Source organism: Ovis aries, chromosome 2, assembly GCF_016772045.2.
Source record: "Ovis aries strain OAR_USU_Benz2616 breed Rambouillet chromosome 2, ARS-UI_Ramb_v3.0, whole genome shotgun sequence".
NCBI classification, from domain to species: Eukaryota; Metazoa; Chordata; class Mammalia; order Artiodactyla; family Bovidae; genus Ovis; species Ovis aries.
Window position 1 is genome coordinate 209,748,183 of NC_056055.1, and position 16,010 is coordinate 209,764,192.

Consider the following 16,010-nt stretch of genomic DNA (forward strand, 5'->3'; position numbering starts at 1 on the left):
AGCCTTAGGAAGTGGACTAGAAATTAAACTTCTTCTGAAAGTACTTAGGTTTCTGACTCTAGTGTTCTGTGAATTGTGGCTTTGATGTACAGCCCTTCAAATACAACAGTGACTTTAAAATATACCCAAGTAGAACATTTTAAAGATTCTGATTGCAGGTAGGATCTGACTGTTTGAATTGTGCTGTGTATATCAATGTATTAGTTGTCTACCCTTTTGGGAATAGGGTAGGAAAGAAAGAGACAAACAGATTACAGAGAGATGCTGCCTTTGTCTCTTCCACGGAAGTCTTATTTGAGGCTGTTTTACCTGCCTTGCCAGGTACTTTCTTATTCTTTCATTATCATTTAATACAATGCAGTTTTCAAAACAGTTTTAAAGCCAATGTTATCTTGGTTTAAAACAGTCTAAACAGATATGATATAAACTAGAGTTTAGCTGTACAGAGCTCTCAAGTATGTTTAGTTGTACATACTTAATCTGTTTTGTGTCGTAAAATGAGATAATTATGAGCAATTATTTTCATAACCATCAGTATTTTTAAAGTTCACATTCATACCCATTTTTCCCCACTATAAAATTAACCCCTGAATTTAAAAGATAATATTTGATGTTGGAAAAGATACTGTGAGATGAACAGTTTCATTCACCAATGCTGTTCATTTTAATAAAAACAAATTTTCTGGAAAGTAATTTGGCAAAAATATATCAAGGGTTGAAAATATCTATTCCATTTGTTTCTGTTAAAATACACATTCATAAACAGCAAAAAGATATTCTCCTCTCAAAAAAAAAAAAAAAAAAACACAACCCAAAGTCTTAATAGAAGTTTTCTCTTGGTGATAATAAGTAGTTTTACTTTAGAGTTACATATTTTTAAAAAATGTTTCCCCAATGAAAAAGTATTATTTTTATGATTATGGTGAAAACCCTTTCCATATTAAAGAATATTTATAAAGATTTTTAATGAAATAAGTTATTCATAGTATTCAGCAAGAATGCTATATTTTATAAAGAATATAATATAAACTAATTCTATATGTACTTGTGTGCTTATGTACAAATATACAACCATTCACTGAATAAATTCATCTGTTTTCTAAGGCCTAAAACAGGGTACAAATGAACTAACTCTAAAACCATGTTTATCAATATGTTAGGATTACTGGAATATGAATTGTGGATTATTTTTAATTTTATTTAATTTTTAATTTTCTTGAGCTTGTATTGATTTCATATTAAAAAAAAAAAACACTTAAAATCAAATGGAAAAAAAAAATCTTCACAGAGCACGATTGTATCATCCCAGGTGGCTCGGTAGTAAAGAATCCACCTGCCAATGCAGGAGATGCAGGAGACAGCTGCTGCTGCTGCTAAGTCCCTTCAGTTGTGTCCGACTCTGTGCAGCCCCATAGACGGCAGCCCACCAGGCTCCGCCGTCCCTGGGATTCTCCAGGCAAGAACACTGGAGTGGGTTGCCATTTCCTTCTCCAGTGCATGAAAGTGAAAAGTGAAAGTGAAGTCGCTCAGTTGTGTCTGACTCTTCGAGACCCCATGGACTGTAGCCTACCAGGCTCCTCCATCCATGGGATTCTCCAGGCAAGAGTACTGGAGTGGGGTGCCATTGCCTTCTCCCATAGGGGAGTCAGATACTCATAAAAATCACAGCCCCACGTGATCAGCCCTGAACATAGGGTCGATCAATGGTCCAGAAGAGGGTGAACTTGGTTTTCTTTGCAACAGATAGTGGATGGGCTACAGGACATGGTGGGAGAAGGCCTCTCAGAGGTAATCCCCTCAAGGTAATTGTTCTTTATAACAGAAGCAGAATTTTTCTCCAGCGGTCAAGATTTTTTTTTTTTGGTCAAGATGTTTTTGGAGTAGGGAGGGGAGCACCCTGGCAGGAGCTACACTTGGAGACATCAATAGCGCAGCTCCTCTAGTAGAGAACTTCTAACAACTGAGCCTGCCAAAGAGAAGTATAGGAGGTAAGGAGAGGACGGAAATGGGGCTGATGTCCAAATCAGATCAGGAAGGGTGTAGACCATGCTTAAGAATTAAGGACACCAACTCCACAATAGAAAAACAAAACAAAACAACAACAGCAAAAAGACCCCAGATTAAAAGAAAAAAAAAGGACTTCACTAGACATGTCTCCAAAAAAGAAAAAAGATGTGCAAATGGCCCACAAACATGAAAAGATGTTCCATTTCACTAATCACAAGGGGTTGACCACTGTAAAATAATAACAATATAGTAGTCGCTTCCAGCATCACTACCTTTACACTTTGGGACCATTATTAAGTAAAATAAGGGTTACTTGAACACAAGCACTGAGATATCATGACAGTTGAGCTGATAATCAAGACGGCTGCTAAGTGACTGACTACAGGGCGGATTCGCTAGGCAAAGGGATGATTCACGTCCTGTGTGGGTTGGAGTAGGGTGGCTCACGATTTCGTCATGCTACTCAGAATGGCCCACAGTTTAAAACTTATGAATTGTTTCTTTCTGGAATTTTTCCACATAATATTTTTGAACCATGGCTAACTGAAACCATGGAAAGTGAAACCATGGATAAGAGGGGACTAATGTAATAAGTACTGGTGAAGATATGGAAAAGTTAGAACGCTTGTGCACTGTTAGTGGGAATGTAACATACTGTAGCCACTATAGAAAACGGTATGAAAGTTCCTCAAAAAGTAGAATTATCACGTGATCCAATAATCCCGTTTCTTGGTATGTATCCGAAAGGATTGAAAGCAAGATCTTGAAGAGAGAGGTGTTTGTCCACTCTTGCTCAAAGTAGCATTATTCACAATAGCCAAGACATGGCAACAACCCAAATGTTCATCAGTGGATGAATGGCTGAATAAAATGTGGTGATCTTCATGTAGAGTGGAATATTAATATTATTCAATCTTAAAAAGGAAATCTGTTGCCTGCCACAGTGTGGATGAACCTTGAGGATATTGTGCTAAGTGAAATAAGCCAGTCACAAGAGGACGGATGCTCTATGATTCCACTTACATGAAGTCTCTAAAGTTCTTAAACTCAGAGAGACAGGAAGCAGAAGAGTGATTATTAAGAACTAGGAGAGGGGAAATGGGGAATTGTTCAGTGGGTATAGAATTTCAGTTCTGCAAGATGAAGAAGTTCAAGAGATCTGTTCAGCACAACAGTGTACTTATAGTTAATTAACACGAATGTACGGTATACATAAAATGGTTACAGTAGTAAACTTCATGTTGCTTTTTTTTAACCAGAATAAGGAAGAAAGAATTGGGAAGTCTCCTGAAGGCGATGGGCCATTCCCTGTAGTATATTAAAGCTGGGAGGGACAAAGCTATACTTGCATTTTAGACAGCAACCTCTTGGGAATGTGTCTGATGGATTGACCATGAAATGGGCTGGAGCCGGAGGGACTAATTGGAGGGCTTGCCATGGTCCAGTTATGCTACTGTGCTTTGTGCTCAGCTGTGTCTGACTCTTTTTTGACTCCATGGACTATATAAAGCCCACCAGGCTCCTCTATCCATGGAATTTCCCAGCCGAGAATGCTGGAGTGGGTTGCCATTTCCTCCTCCAGGGGATCTTCCCTACCCGGGAATGGAACCGAGGTCTTGATTGGCAGGTGGATTCTTTACCCCTAGCACCACCTGGGAAGCCCATGGTCCAGATCTGGGTTAATGATAGTGTGACCAGCTCAGAGAGAAACAGGATATAGCAGCACACAGGACTGCAGGTGTGGCTGGGAACCGCTGTTGTCGTGCCTGAGGTGTATAACCTTGGGACTTGTCCAGCTGGGCGTGCTGTTAATACTGCCGGGAGAGGTCATTTAATTCAAGAGGTCTCCTTGTTAGAAATCACATTAACCACTTGTGGTTCTTGTTCTGTATGATGGGGACAAGAATCTTTAGTGTGTGTGCATGGGTATTTTTCTTTTTCCTTTCTTTAATCAGAGATTGTTGAAAATTGATCCCTTGTTTTAAGAATCTTTAGTGTGTGTGCATGGGTTTTTTCTTTTTCCTTTCTTTAATCAGAGATTGTTGAAAATTGATCCCTTGTATTAATCGATTCCCTTGTATACTGTCATTCAAAGTTGCAATTTTTCCAAAGCCAATTTGAGTCCTGATTCAGCTAATATCTCTAGAAATTCAGCAACTTTCCACTGATCTTTCTGTTATCACCATTCTATAGAATTTCCCAGCAGTGATATCATTCTCCAGAATGAAACCTTTCTGAATCCCCACATTTGAGAAAAACTATTGCAGTGAATGTTTTCCTTTGTACAAATATTAATATATCAACATGTGGCTTCTGGAGAGAAGTATGTCAGAATAACCTGGTAAAAAGAACAAGGCCTCCTTGAAATTCAGGTGCTGGGGGGTCATATAGGATACTTTCACATGAGGGACTCTGTCAGGGATACCATGGTCTCAACATTATTCAAATTTTGACTCAAAATAACATGGTTCTCTATGTCATTGGCTTTGGGGATATCTTATGAAATGTGACCATCACTGAATGCCAAAAGCCAAGAATAATTTCTTCAAAATTAATCATGAATGATCTTTGGTAAAATAATGTTGCTTTTAAAAATCATCTTTAATGTTATAATTCATAAAATATCAAATCTCTTGTTTTTGTCCTTTGATATTTCACTTACTGTTTCCTAGCTTGGATAAGTTATAATTCTTCTAAAGATGTCATAACTGCTTATTTCTGCTTTCCACTACTTAGCTGTGACTTGATTTATATTTTTAATTGTTAAATCTATCTAAGGTTTTTTTTCTTCTGTATAATGTGAATTAAATTGTTTTTCAATATTGCTGGCATCAAAAAATAAATCCTGGAGGGGTTTTACTTCTCCATAAGGCAGACAATTTGCATCTTTTGTAAAGTGCTTAGCACAGTACAAAAATGAGGTAATTTAAGCCAGAGGAAACAATTTTTTTTCACTCCATCTCTCCCTTGGAAAATATCTGAAGTACAGTAGTCACATATCTAGTTTTCCTTGAAGGTATTTTTGGAGAGAATCCAGGAAAACCACCCTTTGTGAAACCGATGAATGTTTTATCTGTAAATTTGGTCCCACTCAAAAAAAATTAACTACCAAGCATGTTTAAGTGTCTATGTTAGTTACTGTGGTACAAATTATATTCACTAGAAGTTTCCTGCTGAGAAGTATGTAAGATGAATGCCTTCACTGTGATTATTCTCTTTGGGAGCTAGAAAATAACTACTTAGATTATGCATGAGGGTAATTGCTGTTTAATGGAGAAAAACTGAGGAAAATAATTACACGAGAGAAGGAGATATTTCCTAACCATCTGTCATTTAAAAATAAGAAACAAAAAGGAAAATATAGTATGTTTTTCAGAAAGGCTTGGAAGGGATGTCAAAAGGCGACACTCTAATGGGACACACACAAAAGAACTTTCCATGAAGAAATCTGAGATTGCTATGTGTAAAAGTCCTTGTAGAGCCATCACCAAAGTGTGTTTTACTATGACAGTCAATCACCTTTATTTGACATCTCTCCATAGCTGCAATGGAGGACACACCCAAGTGAGAGGTCAGTCATTGGAAGCAGGAGGCGCCATTAGAAAGATATATCATTCCAGGTGGGTGGGAGGGGGAAGGGCAAGGGGTGGGGGGAGTGGAGAGGGCAAGGTAAGGTGGCCTTTAATCTCCTCTTAATCTCCTATTTAATGCATTGAAGAAATATGAGGAAGCGAATAAAGGCCTATATTTATGAGCATATATTGCATATTCAGATAGCATCTTATTGATGTTCTTTTCTGTTGGAGTGGCATTCTTCAGTCTATAGACATGAGCCCCTGCAATATGCCTATCAGAGTTCTCCAGCCCTGCCTCGGAGGAGCTGATGGTCCGGAGACAGGAAGGAGCGGCCCTGTGAATTATTCAGTGTGACTGGTTTACTGTTGTTCAACAACACAGGAATCAGTAACCAGACATGACAACAATAGCAGAGATGTGAGGCAGTATGTGATTAGGGTGCAGCTGGGAGAAATCTCCCTTTCCTCTAAACTTCCAGAGCACTTTGTCTGTGCTTCTTATGGCACCTCCTTTCTCCTCTCTGATGTTACTGTTGTTCCTGGGTTTTCCCCCTACTCAACAGTGAGTGACTGGCGGGCAAGCTCCAGTGCCTATTCTTCTTTGATCTCCCACACAGAGCCTAGCCTAGGCCTGCCTAGCATTGCCACTGGTGAACATCTGTTATTCGAATAAAATGAGGGACACAGACAGTGTTTGGGTGTGAAAGGCATGGAAGGAGGGGCAAGGGTTTATGTGAAGATTCTCATGTTGATCAAAAATAGATTTAAATCAAATAATAAATATCTGAAGCAGACATTGTTTTTACTTCTATAGCATCCATTCATCATTTTTTTGTAGTGAGGACTACATGATTTTTCTCTGGGGAACTGTGACTCCCCTGTTGCATGTCCCCTTGGCCTAGACAATCTCGCTGTCATGGAGATGGAACTCAGGCAAAACAAGGACAAAAATTGACAGTGATTCACTCCGGTGATAGCCTGTCAGCTAGGATAATGGAGATTATCCATTTGGCCGGCCATCCTTTGGTAGATTAAAGATGGCTATCCATTCTCGGTCACTTCTCCCACTAAGAGGTGGAGCCTATGACCCTCCCCTTCAGTCTGGGTAGGTTCTGTGACTGCTCTGACCAAGAATAAGTGAAAGTGACTGCTAGTTTCAGTGCCTAGCTCTCATAGACCTCTTCCACTTTTTGTCCCTTAGCAGGTTTGCTCTTGGAGCTCCAAGGCACCCTGAGTCCACCATGCTGTAAGGAAGCCAAAGCTAGCCACATTGAGAGGTCCTGCGAAGAAACCCATGCCCAGCCAGCACCCAGTGGTTCCAGCCATCCTGGGCCAAGTGCCTAATGTGTGAATGAAGACCCCTTCATGTGACCTCAGCCTCAGAAGCCATCTGACTACAGCTGCATGAGTGGCCCCAATAAGAGCTGCCCAGATGAACCCATCAACCCCCAAACCATGAGAAATGACAGTAAATTATTGTTTTGATCCGATAAGTTTTGAGGTGATTTGTTACACAGCAAGATAACTAGAACACATCTAGACTCCCGGCTCTTCAGAAGACTGTTGTGCAACTTTTCCTTCCAGTTTCAAAAGAGTCCCCTTATTCCACCATTATAATTTGTTTGAAAATTTATTTTGCTGCATTGAGCCTTAGTTGGAGCACTCAGAATCTTTGATCTTCATTGTGGCATGCAGGATCTAGTTCCCTGACCCGGGCTAGAATCCACTCCCCTGCATTGGGAGCATGGAGTCTTAAGATACTGTACAACCAGGAAAGTCCCATCCTTCATTAATAATTATAATACTGCCTTGTGTTCTGGTAGCACATAAACAGTTACTAACATGCTAATTGTGCATCGTCTCATCTGTTTTTCATGTACCTCTGTTTCTCATCTACAAAATGAGGTTATAAGTTCCTTTCATCATGCAGTTGACATAAGATAAAAATGAATTAATACCTGTAAAGCACTTCAAGTATTGACCAGCAAAAAGTAAAGGCTCAATGAGTATAGCTTTTGTTATTAAAAAAAAGAAATCTATCAATAATAGTCCTGTGAGGTAGATGAGACCGTTAGCCTTAAGTAGGTTAAATCAGAGACTGCAAAGTGGCCAAAAAGGCCAAAGTTGGCCTGCCCAATTTAAGCAAATATTTGAATCAACTCTAGCTATTTCAAAACCTGATGGATTTCATATGAATGTCTATAATTCTGGCTTATTGCAAAAATGGGACTGTCTCTTAGCACTGGGCCTGCATTCCTGCAAGGTTGCCTGCTGGCTCTTGCTGGCCAGTAACTTTGCCCATTCCTGTGGAGCCTGTGTTCTCCAGCCCAGCATTGCCCCAGACTTCCCACACTCACATCCACAACTTGTGTTTATTTACACAGCTTGCCTAGCCCTTATGGACATGGGAATCTGTAATTCAAGGAAGACAGGAAAGATGAAGAAAGAGAGAGAAGAAGGATAAATCCAGCAAGTAGACATGTTCTTTTCTGACTGTAGCTACATTGGCAAATCCTTTAATAATCAAAAAGTGCTTTATTCTGTAGGAGGACCAAATCCACCTTTGTAGAACTGGAATCTATTTCAACCACTGAGACAAAACAAATGTTCAATTCATAGACGTGTGTTTTTCAAAAGCTTGCAAAATCCTATTTCTTGTCTTGGAGATGCTGTCTCTCTTTAGGGAGAACTTTGGGATGTCTAGGAGAAGGCAATGACACCCCACTCCAGTACTCTTGCCTGGAAAATCCCATGGATGGAGGAGCCTGGTAGGCTACAGCCCATGGGGTCGTAAAGAGTCGGACACGACTGAGCGACTTCACTTTCACTTTTCACTTGCATGCATTGGAGAAGGAAATGGCAGGAATGTGTTTGTAAAATAGGCCAACATATTTTAAAATCTTTTCTTTGAAGAAGATGCTTTCTATGGAAAATCCTTATTTAAAGTTATTTATATCTCCTTTGCAATCTTACTTTTCTGTGTGGTCTCAGTATTAAATTTATCCCTTCAGGACTGGGATTGCTATCTTTTCAGAAAAGGCATCTGTTCTAAGAGATTTTGTACTCTTCCAGTAATTAACATCCTCTTAGGGTCCTTTGATTTGCTGCTTTGTCCTAAATTATTGGAGCCATTCAGCATTCACATTTCATCCCAAGGGAGGCTGTAGTTACTCTCATCTACAATGGCACAATATGACTTTAAAGATACAATCTTCCATGTCAGTGAGTTCTGTCTCCCCTTTCCCCTCCCTGCTCAGAAGTGAACCTGTCACCTCAAAGCTGACTTTCCCTGTAAGTCAAGGCCTCAACCTGGTCTGCTGACATGAGAACACTGTAACTCATTTTTAGTAGAAAGGTTTTTAGTCTTTTATTTATTTCTTCTCTTTCCCTTTCCCTCCAAGTTCACTCCTTCCTATATGACAGCATTGCTTTTGGCATATACCATGCTTTCCCATCCTCTTTTTCTTTTTCTTTCAAATTTTGTATGGTCTTGTTTTAGATGGTATGGCTGTAGAATGAAACCTACAATATCAAAGTAAGTCAGGAACATCAAACTTCTACTACATACCCAGTTCTGAACTGGAGATCCCAGCGTGCCTTGCGACCCTAAACGCCCCTGATCTCCTCTGAACTTGGAGGCTAAGTAGGGTCAAATCTGGTTAGTACCAGAATAGGAGACATTGTAGATATCACAAATTCTTTCACACCTCAGGTTGTGTCTTTGAATTCCTACCTCCCAACGTCTGCAGCTTCCTATGAACCCACACCTCTAAGGTATAGGTAAGCCAACTTTTCCGTTCAGTTTCATATGACTAGAGGGAGTCTCAGCCCTAATCTTTGTCCTCAGTGTTCTCTGTATGAGGCTGTATCTGTACGAGCTGCAGCCTTGGATATGGGAATGGAAGACGGGAAGGTATACAGCTAAAATTCTGCTCTCTTCAACTGTGGCAGGTTTTGCTTGCTTCAGTTCCATGGTGGTATTTATATTTATGTTTTTTTAGTTTGTTCATTGAAGTATAGTTACAATATACGATTGTTCAGTCGCTAAGTCATGTCCAACTCTTTGTGACACCACGGACTGCAGCATGCCAGGCTTTCCTGTCCTTCACCATCTCCCAGAGTTTGCTCAAACTCATGACCATTGAGTTGGTGATGCCATCCAACCATCTCATTCTCTGTTGTCCCCTTGTCCTCCTGCCTTTGGCCAAAATATTGGAGCTTCAGCTTCAGCATCAGTCCTTCCAATGAATATTCAGGGTTGATTTCCTTTAGATTTGACTGGTTTGAACTCCTTGCAGTCCAAGAGATTCTCAAGAGTCTTCTCCAGCACCACAGTTTGAAAGCATCAATTCTTTGGTGCTCAGCCTTCCTAATGGTCCAACTCTCACATCCTTACTTGACTACTGAAAAAGCTATAGATTTGACTATATAGACCTTTGTCAGCAAAGTGATGTCTCTGCTTTTTAACACGCTGCCTAGGTTTGTCATAGTTTTTCTCCCAATGAGCATCTTTTAATTTCATGTCTGCAGTCACAGTCTGGAGTGATTTTGGAGCCCAAGAAAATAAAGGTGTATAATATAGTGATTCAAAATTTTTATAGATTATATTCCATATAAGTTTTTATGTAATACTCCCTGTGCTGTATACTATATCTTTGCATCTTACTTATTTTATACATAGTAATTATATATCTTAATCTCCTACATTTTTCTTACTACAAACTCTTTCCCTCTCCCCACTAGTGACCAATAGTTTGTTCTTTATAACTGAAAGTTTTTCTGTTTGGCTACATTTGTTTGTTTTATTTAGATTCCACATATCAGTAGTGACATATACTAATTTGTTTTTATCTATCTGACTTATTTCACTAAGCATAATACCCTCCAGGCCCATCCCTTTTTGCAAAAGGCAAAATTTCATTCTTCTTTATGGCTGAGTAGTATTCCATTGTTTATTATCCCACATCTTCTTTATTCAGTCATCTGTTTGTGGACACTTGGGTTGCTTCCACGTCTTGGCGATTGTAAATAATGCTTCTATGAACACTAGGATGCCTGTATCTTTTTGAATTGGTGTTTTTGTTTTTTCAGATACATACCCAGGAGTGGAATTTCGGGGTCATATGGTAGGTCTATTTTTAGTTTTTTTAAGGAACCTCCATACTCTTTTCCACGGTAGCTGCACTAATTATATTCCCCCAAGAAATGTACAAGAGTTCCCTTTTCTTCAGATCCTTGCCAAAATTTTTTTTTTATGTTCTTTTTGATGATAGCCTTTCTGACAAATGTGAGGTATATCTCACCGTGGTTTTGATTTGCATTTCTCTGATGATTAGGAATGTTGAGGAGCTTTTCATGTGCCTGTTAACAATCTGTATATCTTCGGAAAAATGTCTACTCAGGTTTTCTGCCCATTTTTAAAATTGGGTTGTTTGTTTTTTTGGATACTGAGTTGTAAGAGCTGTTTATATATTTTGGATATTAACTCCTTGTTAGTCATATCATTTGCAAATGTTTTCTCCCATTCAGTATGTCCTCTTTTTTATTTTGTTGACAGCTTTCTTTGTGGTGCAAAAAAGTTTAATTAGGTCCCACTTGTTTATTTTTGCTTTTGTCTCCTTTCTTTATTATTATTATTTGGTCTCCTTTCTTGAACTCAATTTTATCATTTTGATTTTTCCTTTCAATATCCTGTTTATTATTACTATGTGTTTGAAATAGATATAGGCACTAAAGGTGGAAGGGAGCATTTTATTAGAGCCTGAAGCTGCTTCACCAACTTACCAGACATCAATCAGTTACTTGTTTATATTTAATGCGCACACCTTTGGGACTTATGTGATTAAATATTACTTCATTCCTCTTTTGCTTCCTCTTCCTACTTCTAACCTTAAAGAACCCTCTCCTCCAGACATTAAAAAATAGTCACCTCTTCTACTTTGTCTGAAGATTCTACTATTTGAATCATTAGTTTTAAAATTCTACTTAGAACACATTTTATTCTGAAGTGTGCAACCAGAAAATTCTTCTTAAAGAGCTAAAATCTTCAACACCAGTTATTGAAAAGTCCTTTCTTTTCTCTTTATCATTTCCTAGTGTATTACATAAAACAAGATTTATTTCTAGGCTATCTGTTCTGTTCTGTTAGGTTACTTCCCTGGTCATCTTCCAACAGCATTCTACTCTAGCTCTTATATGTTTTGGTATCAGGCAGAACGAATGTCACTGCATTATTCTTTTTCCAATATATGTTTTAAATCATGTCTGTTTAGTTTTTCCCAATAAACTTCACTTCCTTTTTTTAATTAAAAAAATCACATTGGAATTTTTATTAGTATTTGCATTAAACCCACACATTAATTGAAGAAATTTTGCAGGAGTATGCATGTACTCATTTATCATTTTTAAATCTCCAATTAAAATGTTGTTGACTTTCTTCTTGTAGGTCACATTCAATTTTTGTATTTTAGCTTTTTAATTGCTTTCTCCCCACCTTTCCATTATTTTTAAAAATAGTAACGTTTGACCCCTAGGGCAGCTCTATCTTGTTACTGCTTCCTATGTTGGTTGGCATTTCTATTCTTTTTGCTTATTAGGGAGAGCATTTAAAGGTATGAATGTAACTCCTTGGTTCTGAAAGAATTTCTTGCCCTTTAAAAAAAATAAATTATGATCAAGTTTTATTTGATAAGCTGTTAAGTAGTTTTTAGTTTTTATTCCTCATTACAAAAGCTGTAATCCTTAGTTATGCAAAATTATGAAAACCCAAGAAAGAAGGAAATTCTAGCTTGGAGATGATGTATGGGTTGCTTTCTGGATGCCTTTTCTCTGAATATGTATCTTGAAGAATAAATAATTTGACAGTGGGTTTGGGGGATGAGGGAAGGAAAGATAAAAGGATAATCCAGAGAGAAAAACAGTTTGGAGGTAAAAATCTTTAACATGCCTCACAAGATGTTTCTGGGTTCATGGAATCAGGATGGACCTAGATCAGACTGGAAGTGAGCTGGGATGAGCTTTTGGAGATCTTGAGTGTTAGGCTAAGGAATTTGGCATTTATATTCTACAGGAAGTGAAAAAATGCAAGTCCCACATTTGTCCTTAAAAAATCTCAACTTCCGGAACACACAAAATTCCAGTAAAGCTCTTTTTGTACTGCAGCACATAGAAGCACAATGTTATATTTGAGAATCGCTATTTGTTCATTTCCTGCAAGACATGTTTGAATGTAAAATAGGAGGAAAAGCCTTGTATTTAAGTTCCTTCCTGATTTTTTTCCCCAAAGCGAGGGGGGGAAAGTTACAAATTAATCTTCTACAGTTGAATACAAGCGAAACTCCACATCTGTGCCCAACTGTGAAACACAGCCACAGAAATGGCGCAATAACTATGGATACAGAAAAAGTTGTATATTGCTGGGAGAGCAAATTTGCCATCAGTAAAGATTCTCTGTAATGTTTTCTGAAACCTAAAAGGTCTGTAGTCTTGGTTGTTTGCCCAGTAAGTTGAAAGGAACTTTTTTTTTTTTACATCTAGGGTTTAATTTTTCTTGGTCTAGTGCCCAATCTATCACGAGTGGTGAGCAAGAATGGATGCCTGGAATAGTTCATGGGCAGCTTTTTATGCTCATGCCTGATGAGCACGATGGCCAGAACTGTTTCCTGTTCATCTATTTGTTTCGCAAAGTGAAGTGTTCATGTATTAATCATTTGCTGAATTATATAAAAAGTTTTCAACTCCTCTCTCAAAAATGTGAGACAAATTTTTGTCTCAACAAATAGCATTGTGTGATGTGTATTTTCATATGAACTTTAGGCTGGTAGGCAGAACCATAAGGACAAAAGAAACCAAATTTTCTTTTCCCTTTTCCTTGACTGAGAAAACTGCTCAATAAATGCTATGAGCTGATGAAGAAAGTTCTGTTAAAGATATTTTTTTCAAAATATTAGTAGAAAAGTAAAACTATTTACTTACAGAAAGTGGTCATCATAAACTGGAAAGACAAAATTACACATGAAGTAGTGATATCTATCTTTGGGGGTGAAATAGAATAACAAATGCCTCCTCTCCAAAACCCTTTAAACAATGAAAACTATCAGCCAATAAATAATATACTAGTGATATGCAAATTAAGGGAGGTCACAGATTTTTAAGAATGTCATCCTCAGATAGAATGAGAGGGTTTGAGTCTTCCCGCATCTCACTTCTGCCCTGCCCTGCGCAGGCAATGGTGGCCTCTGGAGCACTGCTCAGCAGTGACGTTGTGCTTCTTTCTGTAAGAGCTTCTATTGGCCATGCACATGGGTACCATATTAAGAGAGCATGAGAAGTTGGGCAGGAAGAGCTTAGGAAAAATTGTTACTAAACGTTGTCATAGACACTAGCGCAAAGAGAATAAAGACTCCCTGCCCTAGATGTTTTTGTAGGAGGTAAGCTGGTATTGCTCTAAATTAAGGAAACAGATGGGACTCTGGAAATACTCCCTCCCTGGAGCTCCTGGACATGATTTATCTTTTCATCATTGCCATGTATCTCCCCTCAACCACCCTGGAGTGTTGAATTAGAAAGTAGCATAAGACATGGTTCTATAAGTAGGTTGGTGGTTGCCAGGGGTTGGGGCGGGGAAATGGAGAGATGTTGGCCAAATACAAACTTCCAGTTATACATGAATAAGTTCTCGGTTTCTTATGTCCCCAGTTAGCAAAACTGTATTGTGTACTTGAAAATTGTTAACAAAATTGATCTTAAATGTTTCCATACCAAAAAATGGTAATTAGGTTAGGCAATCAATGTGTTAATTAAACTTATTATGGTAATCATTTTCCAATATATAGGTATATCATATCATCATATTGTATACCTTAAACTAACACAATATTATATGTGAATTATACCTGAATAAAGCTGGGAAAAAAAGACAAAAAGACTCAATTTCTTAAAGTCTGGTGGTGGAGATTCATTTACTTATTCGATGCATATGCAGCATCTATGTGCCATGATGGGGTTCCCTGGTGGCTCAGCTAGTAAAAATCTGCCTGCAATTTGGGAGACCTGAGTTCAATCCCTGGGTTGGGAAGATCCCCTAGAAAAGGGAAAGGCTACCCACTCCAGTATTTTGGCCTAGAGAATTCTGTGGGCTGGAAAGTCCATGGGGTCACAGAGAGTTGAACACAACTGAACAACTTTCATATGTGCCATAAATATGTGACAAGAAGGCAGAGTATCTGCCAAATGAACAGTACAGCTACCACATGCAATGGGGTTTAGGAAGCCATCCTTGTAAGTTGTTGGCCTGGACAGGCTTTACTAAAGGGCTTACAATCTGCCTGGGACTTGTGGAATGGGTTGGATTTGAGTTGGAAGAGAAGGAGAAATTAACAGCTGGAAGCGGGATGAATGAGTAGGAGACCTGAGAGAATTCAAGCAAGAAAGGAAAGTTTAGGCCAGATTGAGGAACACCTGGGGGTTAACAAATATGGGCAGAAAGGGAAAGTGTGGTAGTCAGAATAATCCATGCTGACCCCAAGACATCCATGACCATATATGTCACTTTACATGGCAAAAGGGACTCTACAGATGTGAGTTATGGATGTTGAGATGAGAAGATAATCCTGGTTTATCTGGGTGGGTACAATGGTATCACAAGGGTCCTTATCCAGAAGAAGAAGGCAAGAGAGTCAAAAGGAGATCTGATCATGGAAGCAGAACTTGGAGGGATACAAAGAAGGGGGCCACGAACCGTTGAAGTCAGGCAACCTCCAAAAGTTGAAAATGCAAGGAAATTGATCTCCTCCAGCCTCCCTGGAGGAGGGCATAGCAACCCACTCCAGTATTCTTGCCTGGAGAATCCCATGGTCAGAGGATCCTAGGGGGCTACAGCCTAAGGGGTCACAAAGAGTTGGACATGACTGAAGCAACGTGAGAGTTGGACTGTGAAGAAAGCTGAGTGCCGAAGAATTGATGCTTTTGAACTGTGGTGTTGGAGAAGACTCTTGAGAGTCCCTTGGACTGCAAGGAGATCCAACCAGTCCATTCTGGAGATCAGCCCTGGGATTTCTTTGGAAGGAATGATGCTAAAACTGAAACTCCAGTACTTTGGCCACCTGATGCAAAGAGTTGACTCATTGGAAAAGACTCTGATGCTGGGAGGGATTGGGGGCAGGAGGAGAAGGGGACGACAGAGGATGAGATGGCTGGATGGCATCATTAACTCGATGGACGCGAGTCTGAGTGAACTCTGAGAGTTGGTGATGGACAGGGAGGCCTAGTGTGCTGTAATTCATGGGGTCGCGAAGAGTCGGACACGACCAAGTGACTGAACTGAACTGAACTGAACTGAACTGAAGCAGCCAACAGCAGAGTCAGAGAGAATACAGCTCTGCCCACACCTTTGATCTTAGCTCAGGGAGACCCATGTCGACTCCTAAC

At 39.2% G+C, this 16,010-nt stretch overlaps 1 long non-coding RNA gene across 4 annotated transcripts in view; it reads left to right on the forward strand.

Annotated features, from left to right (window-relative positions):
- The window catches only part of LOC106990969 (uncharacterized), a 48,510-nt gene extending 34,004 nt beyond the window's left edge, over positions 1-14,506 (forward strand). For 2 of the 4 annotated variants that reach the window (XR_001434160.4, XR_001434159.4), the window contains exon 4: positions 6,784-14,506. This is a non-coding gene — a long non-coding RNA (uncharacterized LOC106990969). Of the gene's footprint in view, positions 1-5,549; positions 5,628-6,783 lie in introns of all 4 variants that reach the window. The other 2 variants (XR_009599421.1, XR_003588257.3) reach the window with 2 other exon arrangements.
- Positions 14,507-16,010: the final 1,504 nt, after the last annotated feature.